This window comes from Diuraphis noxia, unplaced genomic scaffold, assembly GCF_037042655.1.
Source record: "Diuraphis noxia isolate RWA-SAM2 unplaced genomic scaffold, SU_Dnox_SAM2 contig0003, whole genome shotgun sequence".
In the NCBI taxonomy this organism is placed as follows: Eukaryota; Metazoa; Arthropoda; class Insecta; order Hemiptera; family Aphididae; genus Diuraphis; species Diuraphis noxia.
In genome coordinates this window covers 54,965,646-54,984,305 of record NW_028301713.1, presented here as the reverse complement: position 1 = coordinate 54,984,305, position 18,660 = coordinate 54,965,646, and the positions used below count along the sequence as shown (strand labels likewise).

At 28.3% G+C, this 18,660-nt stretch overlaps 2 protein-coding genes across 4 annotated transcripts in view; one reads left to right on the top strand and one right to left on the bottom strand.

The window, feature by feature from the left end:
• The window catches only part of GABA-B-R2 (gamma-aminobutyric acid type B receptor subunit 2), a 320,221-nt gene that overhangs the window by 249,150 nt on the left and 52,411 nt on the right, over window positions 1-18,660 (bottom strand). The gene's annotated exons all lie outside the window — the stretch shown is intronic.
• LOC107162873 (UDP-glycosyltransferase UGT5-like) overlaps window positions 16,594-18,660 on the top strand; it is a 54,482-nt gene continuing 52,415 nt past the window's right edge. The window contains exon 1 of one of the 3 annotated variants that reach the window (XM_089223983.1): window positions 16,594-16,728. The gene's annotated coding sequence lies outside the window, so the exon portion shown is untranslated. Of the gene's footprint in view, window positions 16,729-16,752; window positions 17,005-18,660 lie in introns of those variants that run through there. The other 2 variants (XM_089223982.1, XM_089223984.1) reach the window with 2 other exon arrangements.

Below are 18,660 nucleotides of genomic sequence, written 5' to 3'. Positions count from 1 at the left end.
TAATAGCTATTTTTCGAAAATGCATCCCCCACGAATACCACGATTCTCAGGCAGTATGTTATGAAGTGTAAACTTCATTATATCAATACGTAAAGTAAATAATACATCATGCTATGTAGGTATTAGCAGTCGATTCAATGTATAACCTTAATTTTATTTAGTTTATCGCCTAATTAAAATTAAAATGAAGATCCCGGTAGATTTTCATTATTTAAATTCGTTAAATTCTTATGTTTTTTGTTAATTTCATTGAATTGTATACCGATGAGCACAGTCATACCCTGCACTGTTATAATATTTAAAATAGATAATAATGCATTTAGCTTGTATACGTGCGTGGTGCGTGATATCCAGCGACAATTCCGATATGAAATTTCCACAATTATGCCAAACATAATTATTATTAACAATAATATTTTTGGACAATAATTTGCCAGTTTTATTGATTTCTCGTTATTTGTTTTGAAAAACACGTTCAATAAAAACAATGACAAGTCATATGACTAAACGGAACTTCATCTATTCAGTGCTTAAGATACAAAATATATATTATAATGATTTAATAACATGTTATAGGAAACGATGTATGTAGGTACTTATTGTTGTGACATATAATGAACAGTATTTTATTTAATAACGACTCCAAGTTTTCAAGAAACATCGGTGATTCATATTTAATTATTTAGTTTTATATTTTCTACTATGATTATGCAACGTCTCAAAAAAAAAACCGTTTCTATTTCTTACCATCATAAATGTGATAAAAATAATAACTGTACATTTCAATTTTTATTTTTAATCGTAGGTATTAATATTATGACTTTACCTGACCTAAAATCTTATAATTATCGTCTTGCGTGATAATATATATTTATAATATACCTACGTATGTAATATAAATATTTTAAACAGTAAAAAGTGTAGGTACTTAGGGTGAATATTATTTTAATTTAAGACTTACCTCATGTATTACAATAGAGCAAAAATTTTAAATCTATTTATATTTAATGCTCCCTTATACCCTTAAGCTCGATAAAATAAAATAAATATTATACCAGTCACAAATCTGAGTTTGATTTTCTAAAAATTGAATTTTGTCTCAAATTTCTCTGTGTTATCTTATACTATAGTAATAGCTTTTTATAACAGTTGTAACTCGAACACTATATATTTAAAACCAATATTTTTACTCTTTTATAACTAACTTTTTTTTGGCAATTTCAGTATACTTTTTTGAGAACCAATTGTTAACAATATTATTTCATGGTTTTGGGAGATGATTAAATTTAACGGTGGATTTTGAAAGTCCTTCACATCCGGAGCCAATTATAATGTCCCCAATCCGTACCACGCCTAACTGATAGGACTGCAAACCTACGGGTATAGTACAGTACCTATATTAGTATATAGTATACACCATAGTATAGTATTATCCCAATTATAGTATAGCATCAAACTATCATGTAAATGTTCCACACAATATACACTATATACATAATAATAATACATATTTAGATAGGCATCATCTATTTATTTTGTTTTAATTGGTACGAAACAATATTACGGAAACATAAGAAAACTATTTGGATTTTTGTTTTAAATCCATTTATCTTCGAATAAGCTACCTATAATGGAATATATTATATAAAGTGATATTGGGCTAATCGAATATGTAATAGTACGCGTGTGGTTTACGGCGATTTCTAACTTCGACGCATACGAGAATACATATTATGGTGTGTGGATTTCGTATAAATATATGTATTTTATACATCATATACAACTTTAGCAATAATATCCGACGAAATTTATTGCCCTGAAACCGGAATGTGCAAGAAGGAGGGAAGGAGCAAATATGGCCATTATCGTCACCCGCATGTTTGTGTATGTGTAAACATTTTTTTGTCACTGACAATAGCCCAAAGTACACACGTGATTGGACGATTGACTCAAAGATTACGCTCGTACGTCCGAAAAAAATACATCAAAAAACACGTACATATGAGTAAAACCATTTTATAAACCATACAGTGATATCCATGTATAATAAATATAATATGATCTGCTTCATTTATTCAATACACCCATACTCACAAACACACATATAGATACACATAATATATACATACATACCACACACAAAAGTACACACCAATCTCCCTTAGATGTGGAAGAGTTAAATTTTCGGACAAAAATATCATCGTTATCGTTCATAACATTATACTTATACAATATATTATAATTTCTATGCAGAGACTTTTCTCTAAATTATTATATTACTTGAAAGAAACTTATTTAGAAATGTTTGAAATGTTTGAATATTTGGTTCAAAATATTAAAATATTTTACTTTTATGTAATATGGTACTAATACTCGTATACTATATTGTTAACATAAAACTGTTAAATCGAAGTTCAAAATTGACTCTATAAATAAAGTTACTAGAAAACTTACAACAAATAAGAATAAAAAATTATTAGAAAGTAAAAAAAATATATTTTGATATTTTTAACTCAAATCAACGGCAATTGTTAATATTGATATTCAAATGTTATAAATGTCATAATATATTAATAATAATGTGTGCCTTTTAAATTTTAAGTGAAATTGATAAAATGACAGACAAGCAGATAACATTATTTTTCCTTTTTCCTTACATTAGGTAATGTAATACGAGTATGACGTGTCATACCTATCAATGAAAAAATATATTTTTGGAATTTACATTTAATTAGTTTTAGTTCTTTTTTTTTTTTTTTTTTTCTTTATTTGTAATACACAATCTGTACACAATCGGCACAATAATAGTATGAGCTAAGACAATAAAAAACATGAAATTATGAACTAAGAAGCCACCCACCGATGACACTTATGTTTTTAAATTATTTGTTTTAACTTAATTATTATTATTATTATTATTAAATATTATTTTATTTTTTATTAGTTTTAGTTCTAAAAAAAAAAAACTGAGCTTTTAAGTACTTATTTGATATTAATCTATTTTATTATAATCAGTATTCAGTATTAATATATATTTCAATACTAAAATGTAGATAGGTTATAGGGATTCATACAATAAAGTTTTTACTTGCATATTCAAATAAAATTAATTTATCAAGTGACACAAAAATATCGAAAAACTATTAATTAAACTAAACTATGATCTTATCATTTACAAAATTTGGAAAATGTATTGAATAATATAAATTATTAAACTATTTTAACGCCATCATTGAATATTAACACAAACAAATAATAATATTTAAGCGGAAAAACTGAAAAAGCCATATAAAATTATAAGTTTCTTATTATGACGTGTAATACATTATACCTACCGAAACAATTATGTTACATGACACCTTCGTATTATTAGATAAATTCTACCAACATTACGTACATAGTACAAATACCGCGATACGATTAACTACTGACCGATACAATAATATTATATATATATATATATTTCTCAAAATTAACTTCAAAAATTAACTTCACATACCAAATAATACATGGTAACAGCAGTTCAATTTAAATATAGACATTATAGATCTATAACAATAATAATAATAATTTATACATAACAATACCTTTCATATTACTGAACTCCAGACAAAACTTATTAAAATAAAAGAAGTATTAAGAGAATTAAAAATCAAGTATGTTTGTCATAAATACGTACCTATACATTTTCCGAACATATAAGTAAAACATGTGAAATTTAATTGTTTTAACTGCTTAAAATTTAAATCAGTCACGAATTTTAAACAATTTCATATTAGATAATACTATATAATGTTTTGTTTACTGTTTAAACTAAATTAAATATAGATTTGATTTTCATGAGACCATTTATTTACGAGATATACAATTTAAACGTCTAATTTTCATGTATCTGGCAAAATGAGCGTATCGCACAATAGTTGTCAACAATAGTGTGTTTAACAAAAACATATGATGTATCCCATGCAATAAGAAAAGTCAAATACGTATATAGGGCGTACTGGTCTGGCTAAATATAAAAGAAAATATATATTAAGGTGCAATCGTAATAGTAAGAAGCGGTCGCATTTCAGAATTATTTCTTCTGTACGCGACGTACATACAAACAAAAACAAAAGACGCTTATGTGAGTATACGTTTTACGTGTATATATATATAATATAATATATAGTGGATGAAGCAATTAAGGGAACCCCGTGACAAAGCAACTTTCACGGTGAACGGAAGTTTTTCAATTTCGTCTTCTGGTTCGAAGGGTTTTAATAGAGAGACTATAATATATATATATACGTACGCTCGTCGCAATACACGCAAGGTAAACCCGTTTTCATAGTTTTCTATTATGTATTATTTATATAGGTACAGATAATGTAACGTAAATGAACAAACGGAGACATCATCAGCAGCAAAATGTGTCTAAATGTAAGACAATCATAGATACCTACTGAATTTATTTTTGTTCTTGGAGATACATGTTGAGTTAGTTTATACTTATAGGTATGTTATATTTATGTTGTATTTGAAAACTTTTCTTTGTGAATTTCAATACTTCACTACACCAGACCCCTACCCCCCCCCCCCCCAGCCCACAGTTACATCGAACACAAATTTTCAACTCAACGTTTACGATTACATTAAAAATTATTATACATGTCCGTGAGTTTTGAACGGTGATATTTTATTCCTAGACTTCGAGAGTGTAAAAATAAGAACTAAAACTTGTCGCAGTTAACTTTTAACTTAATAATGTATTGTATATAAGTTGCGAGAAACGTTCAGAATTCTGTAAGCAAAAAATCTCAACAGCAGCTGGCAAACTAACCGCCACACAAATCACTCGCCGAATAATATATTAATATAATTGTATCACCGTGAATCTACATCGATATTATAGGACCGATTTTTGTTGGAGGTTGGTGGTGTTTATAAATATCTTCAGAGCTCAAATTTATTTCATGGCCAATAATGGCTCAGATATTTTTATTATTCGTTATAGATAAGTGTTATTTTTGCACGCATTCACTGATTTTCGAATTATACCAGGGATCACCAATTAATATATTTGAAAAGCCAAATAAGGAATGTCAAAATTATTGTTCATGGTCATCAAAATTATAAAAGTTGGTAAAAATCAATGAACAAAAATAATAAACAACTCCAAAGCGTATAATATTATCAGCTTTTACTTTTTTATCTTGTCTGTGGTCCAGATAAAATTTATCAACGAACCATCATTTAGTGACTTATACTGACTTATAATTTTAATTTTTGATTATTTAATTATTATATTTAATATCACTGCATGAAGTTTACTTGATTGCTATCTATATTAACGATTACAAACAATTACATACTCACAATTTCTATTATTAGGTAGTTTTATAATATTATAAAATATTATGTGTTTTTTATATTATTTTATAAATTGCTTATCGTGAGCTTAGCGTTTAAAGGAATATAGTATCTATATGAACAACGTGTATATATTTTAAATTAGGTTTTATACGCGTTTATTTACCGTCTTAGATACACATGACTACAACGTCACACTAAAACAAAAGCGTCTATGTTGTATACACGTATCGTGCAGGTAGTGGTAACGTGGTTTAAACATTTCCGGTTATCGTCTGTCGTATAGTTGGTCGTCGGACGTAAATAATATAGCAACGATGGAAATTCGGTTCTAATCGTTCCGGTACGATTGACGTGAATAACGACGAGACACGTTGAGACCATCACACACTTACGCGTTTGTTCGAACTTAGCCAGCAAATTATTAATTACATTCGTGTGTAGTTTGCGTGAAATATCAAATGGAAACAATTTTTAATCAAACGAAATCGTTTTTCACACGTTCTAACCTATTTTAATCAGACTTATTGAACATTATATTTTTGAATATCGATAACGTTATGTTATGTCAGTGGCATAAATTGGTGGGGTGGCTTAGCCCCCCCCCCCCCCAAAAAAAAAAAATCGCTTAAGGCCACCCTCAAAAAATAATAGTACCTATTGGAAAAAGGAAGCTTATTATTGTATATTAGATACAACGATAAATAATATATAAAAACAAGATTTTCTGAAGAAAGCCTTCAAGTAGCCTCATCTGTAGATAATTTGCTGAAATTGAATTTTGAAGATTCTTCATTTTTAATTGATCATTTGGTACTTGTATGCGATATATTGAATTGTGATATTGAAAAAAAATTAGATATTAATATATCGATATTCTTATTTATCGATATCTCCTTGAATATAGTTAATTAAATAATGACTAGTAAGTTATTAATACGTAGTTAAACATTTTTTTTAATAATATATAATTATGCAATATTACTATGCTCTGTCATAATTATAATTGCTTGGGCAAAAATTAATAATAAGTGTCGATCGTTGATTATTGAACCATATATTACGATAGCTAAATTTCCGAAGAAAATTCGCGTCAAAGTAAACTAAATATAATAATATTATAACGTGTTTTAAGTTAAATAAGGTACTTAGGTTCACGTAATATCGTTTGTTTTCGTAAATTCGTATATATTATTATGTCCATTGTTTTGCTTGCAGATATTTACATACATATTATTACATTAATAATAGTGCCACGTTAGCCCTTAAAATCTTTACGATTATTATAGACAATGTGCTACTGGAAATCATTCGTTCTTAATGTAAAATCGGTTCTTTGTATTAATATTTTTCAACATTATTAAAGAGCCAAACTAATAAAATAAACCTTTTATTGAGGACTGAGTGTTAGGACTTTATATAATCTTTGCATTCCACTAGGAGCTATAAATGAGGTCTAAGGTTAAAGATTTGAATGTATAAAAAAATATACACTATATAGTATCATAATAATTTAGAAATTAGAATGAAAAACAATAATATGATAGGTTTGACAATCTTGTTCGAAAATAGGTCAAAATAATAATAAATACTATGACTTTAACTATTGATGTAATAGTGTCTTAGTTGTAACAATATGTATTAAACTAAATATGTGCAAAATTTACTCATATGTAACATAACGCGTACGATTGACACAGCCAGTGAATATAGTTTTTGACGATTCTTCAGAAACACTACATTCAAGTAACTATTACTGACAAGTTCTCTGTTCATTATTATTAAATCTAAAATGCTTATAATAAAAAATAACTAGTCTAACTTTGTTTATTTCTCGAAATACCACAAGTTTATTAAAAAATAATTCTACAACGATGTTTGATACACTTCAAATGTTATTACATATCATTATATGTTTAGGTTAATGTGGCTATACGGTCATAGTGTAATGAAACTTCAAAGTAAATATAATAAATAAGTTTTTACCTTAGATAAGATGCGTAAACATTGTTTCGTTGACTTAAACGAAAACGTACCTTAATCATTATAAAACCATATTAAAGTTATAAATGTTAGCACCACAGAATTCGTCGTACGTTTCTCGAAACACATTTATTATAACATATAATACAATATTACCATATCTAAATTATATGGTCTGGTGGTTAGAGATAATAAATTGTTCCATGATGTGATACGATTTTACGAATATACTCACTCGTAATCGCGTGTCTATAGTTTATACGTTACATATCCATGTATGTTATAACGTATAATACATATGTCATATATACACGCTAAGAGGTACCACGAAATATTTCAGTTGGTTGACCTTGTATTCAAATGGGGTTTTCGGGAAAAGAAAGGGAGTACCGAAATACACAATTTCAGATAAATTTCAAATTTTTAACTTTATTAGTGCGCGCATGCGCAATACAACTTACTTTTTTTTTTAAATGGCAACACCGTTTTTTTTCTACAGATTCGGGTAGAGAATTTTTTTTTAAACAGTTTTTGTATAAAGAGTTTTTTTACAACTGCAAAATTGGCAAAGTTATAGTATGTAGAAATTTAAATTTTCGAATAATCTGTTATTTTAATCTACGTTCAGGATCTCCAATTCTTAAATGTTGGATAAACTCAGGTTTATACGCATGCATTTTGTTTTTTTTCAAAATTTTATGAACTGCACCAACTGATATACCAATTTGTCGAGATACATGTCTTATTGATGAACGTGGATAAGCACGTATGTAAGCCATTACCTGTGTCTTCATAAAAATCATTTGGTCTAGGCTGCCGTTGTCTATTTGGATTATTAGGAAATTGACAGTTTTCATTTAATCCACGAAGAAGTCTATGGACATAATTATGATTTGGGCGAAACCTATCTGGATACCGATCTGCGTACACTCGAGCTGCTTGTCGAGAACTACGATTACATTCTCCAAAAATTAATATAAGTTCGACTTTTTCATTGTTATTTATTTTAATAAGATTATTTTATGTGAAACAATGGATTAAAAAAATAGGTAAATACTTGTTCAAAAAAATGTGTGATGCATAGCTAGGATTAAAAACACGATGTCACACGAATAGCCCGAATAGGTATCTTCAAAAGACTAGTTTCAAATTATTAAAACAATTATTTCTAGTCAGTGAAAATAATTTATCAACATTTATTTATAAAATAAATGTGTAATGAACGGGATTTACTACCTTAATTACTGGCAAATGTCGCCAAAGTTCTTTTTCTTATCTTATCTGTCTACAAACAGGTATTTAATAATATCGGAAATATTGTTTCGATTTTCAAATAACATTAAGTTTAATTTAGTTCAAGCTTCGTCAAAAACAGATTATTCGAAAATTTAAATTTCTACATACTATAACTTTGCCAATTTTGCAGTTATAAAAAAACTCTTTATACAACAACTGTTTAAAAAAAAATTCTCCACCCGAATCTGTAGAAAAAAACGGTGTTGCCATTTAAAAAAAAAGTAAGTTGTATTGCGCATGCGCGCACTGATATAGTTAAAAATTTGAAATTTATCTGAAATTGTGTATTTCGGTACTCCCTTTCTTTTCCCGAAAACCCCATTTGAATACAAGGTCAACCAACTGAAATATTTCGTGGTACCTCTTAACGTGAACACACTGTATATACAATATACATAATACCTACACATATATATATAATTTTATAAATTATGATGATGTACGAGTATATACATGTTATTATTGTTATTACAATATGACCACGCGTCATGCACATCGCTTAAGTGTGTATATATGTATCGTACCTGTATGTATATCGTTGATACCATGATAACATAATAACATAATAATTTTTTTTTTTTTACCTTCTAGTATAGACTATTATACCTCAACAATTAATGTGAATACGAAGAAACACAATAATATATAAAAGTGTTTTGATACGCTATGATACTGTAAAATATTTAATGTGATATCTATTGATTTTAATCGTAAGCGATATCGTATATTTTGTTAGTGACGACGAAAATTATAGTCTTTGCATTGGTTTCCTTATATTTGTTGTTACAAGAGAGGTAGATCAATTATTGACGTCGTTGTCGGCTCCTTTTAAGTGCCCTATTTTTTTTTCCATCACTATTGTCGGCTGCATGACCAATCTAAACAACGTGCGCGTAACACATTTTAACGACAAACGACTTACATATCGCGCTTCTAAGGGTTCGCGGTTGATGATGAAAAATTATATATACAGACGTGACGGCGACATCAAGACGAGTGATATAATAATATTAATATATACATACATATATATACATTATACATATACAGTGTTTAATATCATGTATAAACGTTGATGATGACAAATAATCGATTCAAAATCCGATGTATGAGAGACATGTGACAGTATAAGTCTTATACTATAAGACCATCCCTCATGTGACGTATGTAATAATTAATATATTATTTAATATACGTAATGTATATTTTTATGCTAAGCGTTTAACAATATATTGTATATTTTATAATACAATTCTGTATGTTTATAAAAATATAAAAATAACGGAAACCAGCACGTTCATAATAAATATATAAATGTTATATTTGCACGTTATAACTGGTGCAAGTCAAAACAAATATCGAATAGAGGGTGGTTGGTGCAGAGAAACGTGTTAATCGATGAACCACACTTTTACTTATGACTATTTATGCACACGCACATCGTATCACCAAATATGTATACAATTAATCAAAATAACTTGACAGCAGCACTTTCCCCTTTTACGGCGTCTTCATCCGTTCTCCGACCGGGCGACAAACCTTAATCTCTCTCTCCACCCTCCTCTGCCACCTACTATACCTACCATACATTTGAACGTACACAGTCTATTTTGTCCAAATATTCCCCCCCCCATTTCAGTCATACTCCACACCCAACCGATTTCCTGTCAAGTTTTATAGTTTGGAAAATCGGGTTGGACAAAAGAGGCGGTGTCCGTGGTTGTGTGTGTGTGTGTGTGTGTGTGTGTGTGTGTGTGTGTGTGTGTGTGTGTGTGTGTGTGTGTGTGTGTGTGTGTGTGTGTGTGTGTGTGTGTGTGTGTGTGTGTGTGTGTGTGTGTGTGTGTCGTATAAAATCGATTCTCCCCTGAGATATAAGAGGTTCGTAAAAGCAGTTTTTCACATCACATACAAAAGACTGTAAATGCTTCCCAGACAACGGAGACTTCCACAAAATCAGTCACAAATACGCGCATGGATAGCTAAGAGCTCAGCAAAGAAACTGTAAAGACAAATTCATTACGCCTCACACCCTATTTATATATTAGACTAAGTACCCACCAGAAACAGTCATTAATACTCCGTTATAATATAACGATGACATAGCAGTGATTGACTAATTATAAAATAATAATTTTAGAGTTGAAAACCAAACGTAGGTATCTTCTGATTGATAAAAACTTCTTTTAAAAGTGCTCAGAATCTCCCCTCAACTACAAAAACTTATCCATAAGGAACATAAATTTTTTCTTATATATAACTATAAATGTCCGAGATCGTTTCCAATACGTGAGCCTTCACAGTACGTCTCTGCCTATAGTAGGTACTCTTCTGTACTCTTTTCTTGCTCGTTTCCCATAGGACGTTTTTACAGAGTGTACAAAATATGTATGTACTATATTGAAGCGCTCGGAGATTTATGCGAATATTGTAGCCAAACCTGATCGATTACCGTATATTTTATGGGTGTATTTGCCTATACGTAACCTTAATACATATTAGATAGGTATAGGCCATTTGTTGATTTCTCATTTTCCACCCACAGACTATGGTTAAAACACTTAAAACAGAAAAATAGTAGTTGTGGCAGTAAACTATACACGTGTTTCATGAACACTAAACTTCCTGGACATATATTATAATATTATGTTATACGTTACATTATTCGATACCATATACGATACGGTGCACAGGAAATCCAAAGAAATTTACCCGTTGAAACTCCATCACTATTCAGCTCGACAATGTCCGCAGGACAGTTTTCTGTAGCTGATAATATCATGAAATGTGTGTAAACAAATAGCGGTTTGAAAATAGCAATGATTTCCTTCAAAATTGTTGCGATGCACATAAATGACAAATATCACGTACCTAATTGTATTTACTCAAGAAACGTGCTATATTTAGGTAATACATAATATATTACGTATAGTATAATAATATATAAGTCATTCGTAAAAAAGTGGCTTGTACAATTTTAAGAAAGGTTTGAACACCTATTTACCATATAAATCAACAATATGGATACATGATTTGATAAATCAAATTTACTGAATGCTGTCAAATTATGGCATCCAGTAGTATAACATTTTGGGATATAGACTAACTAAATGTATTATAATGTGTTACGTTAATAGTTAATTAAAACGATATTATATCTTTATAACAGATCGCAAATAAGTGTAAAATTTATTATACCTATACGTATCCTATGCGAAAAAGCATCTATAGTATACGAAACTACATATATGTTGCAAACTACATATCCTGTGAATAAAATAATATGATGCATAAATTATACCTAATAAAAGCACAATTGCTTGGAGAATAAAAAGGGGACTTTTAGCTGTACCTATGCATATTTGTAAAAACGGTTTTAAACATTTTAAGTTCAAGAGTGTGTTCAAATTGATTAATTAGGAGGCATTATATTAGACGTATAAAATGCTTTTGAAAGTTTTAAAATTTGAATGTAGTCAAGATATTCTCGATAGAAACATAAATTAGTTATAAAATTATTTTAATAAATTACATGATATCTCTGTGTAGTTGATAAATTTAACTATATGAACCATTAAAACGTTTGAAATTATTAGATGAATTTAAATTAATTAAGCAACTAAAATTAGTTATTATATGTGTATAATACTTAATGCCATTAATTTGTTCAATATATACAATATAATTATACATAATATCTTGTGATCTTTATACATATAATATTTCATATAAGCGTAATACTGTATAAAACGTATTGGTTTATTGGGAATACAACCAAATTTTATAATATAGTTTATTGTATAGCAGCTATACTCGTAAAAGACAAAATCATTCAACGTTTTAATAAAACAGTAAAAAACGTATTATGTACAACTCGTATAATATGTTCTATATTAATTTGTTATTTTTGATATTGTTTTGCATGTATACAAATATTAATCATTATTCCTATGCCTGTAATGACTAATGACTGATATAAAAACATAATCAATTCCAGAATTTCCATTCACATAAATTGAAAAATAATAGATATGTATAGTGTTATATACACTATAAAAAAAATCTAATTTAATTTATATAATTAATTATTAATTGTAGTCATTGTTACCTACTTATTATTTTACTTTTAAGGTGAACTACAAAATTGGAATTATTTTGTTATGATTAAATACCTATAACAGTAATAAATAATAATATCTACTAGGTTATGTAATAATTATGGTATAGGCATAATATTATTAAATAATTTACATTAATTTCTACATATCAGTATTTTTAAAGGAGGTTGATTCCATATATTAATATCTTCATCAGATATGTTCTTACACTCTAATCGATTTCAAAAATAATTAATAAATCGATTTATCTAATAAGCAGTAGAGAACCTATTGAGTTGTTAATTTATTATTATTATAAATCATAATGATAAAAATTAAATTAAAAAATGAAAAATTGTCCAAAATAAGTAATTCATCAAGTATAACATTGTAAATATTATCAAATTATCTAAGAATCATTAATTATAAAATTATGGTATAATATAAAAATATTACAATACAGAGTTCATATATTTTTTATAATAATATTAACTAAATTAGTGATATTGTATATTTTTTAATCATCCAGTCTGGTAATAATTATATCATTATGAATATGAGTCTATAATATGTTTAACACATACACAAAACAATTACTATATTGTAAATATTCATCGTCGGGAATGTATTTAAGAACGCATAAATTGTTATTTATGACAAGCATGTGGTGCCATAAAAAATCTAAGAACTCTGTGTGCGACATGCTGGCAAAGCAAATGCATATAATTCACTAACGCCGAGTGCCGATTTAAGAGTGCCGTTTGGCATGCATTCAGACGTTTTTAAAGTATAACAGAGAATATTTTTTATTGCTGCCGACGACCCAAAAATAATTCGAAACCAAATTGTTTTCTACACGACTTTGTTCATAATGCTCATTTATAACATAAATTATACAAAGTTAATTTTTATAATACCTGTGCCTTTGGCACGTAAGCCCGTTCAAATGATGAAATCCTTCAGAAATTGTATTACCTACGTTGTAGATTGCTACTAGCTTAACTATCGACAATCGTATACTTAATATATTATTCAGATGATGATTTCCTAACAAAATCGACGTTTACCGAATCGACTTGAATTTTTTATTTATAGCTAACCGTTTAAATAAACAATTCTTGAATAAAAAAAAAATGTCAAATCGAGTTTTGAAAAAACAAATTCAAATCGACGTTACACTTTAAACAAATATGCAAAGTAAAATTTGTTTTACGTGAATATTTGTTTTTACAAAAATCATCTGCTAGTTAAATTGTTATTTACAATCCAAATATTTCCTATATTAGCATTCCTTCTACCGAGAGTTTGAATAAATCTCGTATGTAATTTATTACGAGTTGAATTCCATTGTACAGTATAAATTTATAGAACTAGTAAAAATTAATGATTTCTGTTATTACGCTGAACTTTTTTATCCTATCCATTCTGATAAAAACTATATATTAAATAGTCCTGCAAATCAGTTAATGATTGCTGGAAATACTTATACTTTTAATTTTAACTAGTTAAGTTAATTTTGTATTGTCTTACTTTATCTCTATTATTATATTGTTTCCTGGATAACGCGTAGTTTTGTAATTATTATTCATATTAATTTTTGTATATTTCTAAATGTATACTTTACTAATTAATAATTATCATAATTGTAAACCCTACTGCTGTAATTTAAACCATTTGTTTAAGGACTTTGTCCGTTTAATTATTATAAATAAAATAAAATAAATAAAATAACATGTTAGTAACGGCCATTACTGTCTACTACATTCAACTGCTTTTGTTTTATAAACATTAACAGCCAGTGGTTAATGTGGGGTAGGACGGAAGAAAATTGGTCACTCCTGACTTCATATTTTAAAGCGTGATCCCTTCATCGTATTCTTTAAAAGGTACGAAGATGAATCAAAATAATAATTTTTCCTCCGTTCAAAATAGCAAATAGGTAATTATTAATTTAAAAATTATAGGTATCGTTTAGATTCATCAGTATTTACTGTTTATTTTTTTTTTAGTTTAATATAAAAATGATTGGCTAAAGATCCTACTATTCACATAAGCAACAATCCGTTAAATAGTATATTATTATAATATTATGTTGCGATGTCAAGAAAACTATATTATGTGCAATATAGACTTAATGATAAGTATAAAAAATTTATGTTTTTATTATTAAAGAGAGTAGTTTATGTTTTGAATAAAGTGAAAAAACATTTCTCTATGGAAAATTATTAATGAATGACCTATTCCTTACCCAATGATTTGTTGTACACTTGTACGAGACAACATTGCATGGAATGCTCAAAACAAAATAGGAATTACTGTACCCTTTGGTGCCACATTAATCCCTATAAACCACTAAATGTTTCAGAGCATTTCTATTCTATAACATTTAATAATTGCATTTCATACTCTATACTAGCTGATTTAGTGTTTTGAGAACAGTGTAAACATTAAAAAACAATTGCAAACTTTGTGGAAAGAAACTTCCTACTTGTTACGGAAATTTATTCAGAACAAAGAGGAAACCATTTACTTGTGAACTATAAACGGATAAACGGATACACCAATATATATATTCGTAACAAAAACACGGGCCATGATTATTTTTATCACACAACAAATATATTATGTTACGAACGCAATCAAAAGTTTTCACGATAAATATTGCGATTAAATACAAACAATCCGGTGAGGCTGATAAAGTTGAAATTAATTTTCTATAGTTACTAGCCCAGCGAAATGGCGTTTATGTATTATGTACAAGCCTTATTAGAACGTACAAAATCGTTAAATTTCGTTTGGTCCGATGTTTTGAAAGCAATAAATACGTCAACTGCAATTGTCAAAAGGTCGTGCGTGTGTATACTATACAAATTGAATTTTCATAAATAATATTTTTCTATCGATAAAATTAATTAAAAGCTGTAGAAATAATATTGTATCTTATAAAATGACGTGTTGCAATTTATTCGTACACATTAATTGCATTGGGGCCGCACAAAAATAGTCACCATCGCCGCCGCCAATGACGTGGGTGCAATTACAACACTGTAACTGCAATATATGTGAATATCGTACAGCTTTGTATGTACAACTTGGCGTATTTACGATGGAGGTGGGTGTTGAATGAAAAATTCGACCATGGATTAATCCACGGTGTAGTAGAGTCTGCTCGAAGATAGCTTTCAGGCTTAGCAAAAGGTATTTCGCAAAACGAGACATTATAACTAATGGAGATATAGAAGAGTCTAAGGGCAAGACCCAAAGTAATAGAAAGCTGCCAGGAATTATCTGAAATGGGCTGCTACCGGGATGAGTTTTGAAACGAGTACCAGTCGTAGCTCCATGGTGGAGGGTGAGAGGGTGATTGTGGGTTCTCCCCTCATGTATTTTGGTGAAATAACAGATGTTTTCATTGTATTTAATATTTTATCAACATTTGATACGTATATAATAATATTATGACTGGTAGGTTACGAGGAATTATAAAAAAATAATAAGGATGCGAGGTGTTGTACAATTATTTTGAAACATATTACCGTATTTTTAAACCAATAATATTGTACGATCTGTTATGATTTATTGTACATAATACTGTAATATTAGTGCGCCAAGTGTAGGTATTAAATATAATCAATTTCATGGCTATTAACATCCGTGACGATTCATTCGTGAAATAATTTTATGTGCTCAATGTCGCCTTATTTCAATGGTATTAAGTATCGATATATCGAGCTTTTTAATAGTATAGATAATCTTGGAGTGAAAAATCATCAAACAAACCGCTTAACCTATAATGATTGAATATCATTTTTTATTTTAAATAAGGTTAAATTGTCTAAACGTGAAATATAGAAACATGTTTGTGTATGTATGTGTGTGTTTGTGTGTGTGCGAGCACGTTTCCTAACTGTGACGCTATTAATTCATTTAAATTAATATTGTGCGCTGTTGATGAACGTCCAAGGCGAACAAGTAAAACGATATTTATGCCAATTCAGTGATGGTATGTATAGTGCGCCTCTCGTAGATAATAATGTTGTGTAAGTTTACTAGGTAAGTATAATATTATGAGTACTGTATTCGTAAACAGTACGTAGACGATCGCATGGAACCACCGTCACACTTATAATAATGTCCCCGTGCCGTATCGTAAAGCGTTTATTCGGTCAATCTGGACACGATTCGTTGCGGATATTTTTTTTTTTCAAAATCCACCAGAGTTGTGAATGTCGATCGTTTGATATATTTATCAGATGCAGAGCGAGAAGATAAAATAAAGGTAGGAGCCTATCAATAATACATCTTTTTATGTATCGAATGTATTATCGCAGTCGTCTGTATAAACGAAACATCAAAGCCATATACGATTTACCGGTCAACCCTGTCAATTGGATTTCACCGCGCAGGGTTTTGTCATGTATAAAATGAGTGACTGGTAAATTTAACCGATGTCGATCCTCACCTTGCTTTGAACTATAGTTATATTTATAAATAGATCCATCTAACTATACTGGGTGTCCCAAAGAGATCTGACATTCTAACAAATGAAATAACTATTTTGTTCTAATCAATATTTTTTTTAAATGTCTTTTAAATATAATCCAGACACTTGCGCTACATTTTTAGAATACATTTTTTATTTTTTATTTTTTAATACTGAAAATAAAAAACTTAAAAATTGATAAATTTTTTTTTGAAATATTCAATATAGCCAATTTGTAAATTTGATTTACAGAAAAATTTATATGGTAAAAACACTTATTTAAGTCAAAAGGCTGATTTTTTACAGTTTTTTAAATATCAATATTTTCGTTAGGTAAATTATAGTAATTTATAGTTTATACATCACACATTATTAAAATAAATACAATAAAAAAAATAATTAGATTTTAACATGCACTTATTTAAAAATGTTCTTATAAAATATTTTTAAAAAACTTTATTATTATTTGAAATTACAAGGTTTCTAACATAAACTAGATTGTAATTTACTTACGAAAATATTGATATTTAAAAAAATTGTAAAAAATTAGTCATTTGACTTAAATAAGTGTTTTTACCATATAATTTTTTTTTTAAAATCAGATTTACAAATTGGCTATATTGAATATTTCGGAAAAAAATTTTATCAATTTTTAAGTTTTTTATTTTCAGTATTAAAAAATAAAAAATAAAAAATGTAGCGCAAGTGTCTATGAATTATATTTAAAAGAAATTTTTTTAAAATATTGATTAGAACAAAAGTAATTTCATTTGCCAGAATGTCAGATCTCTGTGGTACACCTGTATGTACATTATTTACGTTGTATTTATATGTTTAATGTCTTCGTTGGCTGAATCTCGATTCACCAATCTGGCTGGTTTAACTCTTTTGTTCACAATAATGGTCCTCAATCCAACATCTAACCACCAATCTTCTATGCGTAATACAAAATGAAAAATAACCATATCTTATTTTTCATTATATAAACATATAAGGTCGGTATCAAGTATGTATTAGCTTTTATGTACAACCATATCATTAAGGTTTGCGTGCTTAAGAGTTAGACTAAGAATTATTGTTTATGAAAGTAAAATCGTGTTTTTAAAAATCTATATTATCGAAAGTCAATTGAAACTCGAAAACAATGTGAAATTGTGAAATCCACAAAAAATATGAAATACGTACATATATGACTTTATGTTTCAAAATGACATAATATTTAGTACTTATTACACAATTTTAACAAAACATTGTCCTTTCATTTTCTATTTGATTAGTCATCATTGTTCCATACTAAAATGCAATCATGCATTGCACGTTTTTATATAGTAATTATTAATTATATTTGTATTTTTTTGCTTGATACTTTTCCAAAAATTCCGGTGTAAGACACATATGTTCCATTACTTAATTAATGAGAATCATAAGATTTGATTTTTAAATAGGCCGGGG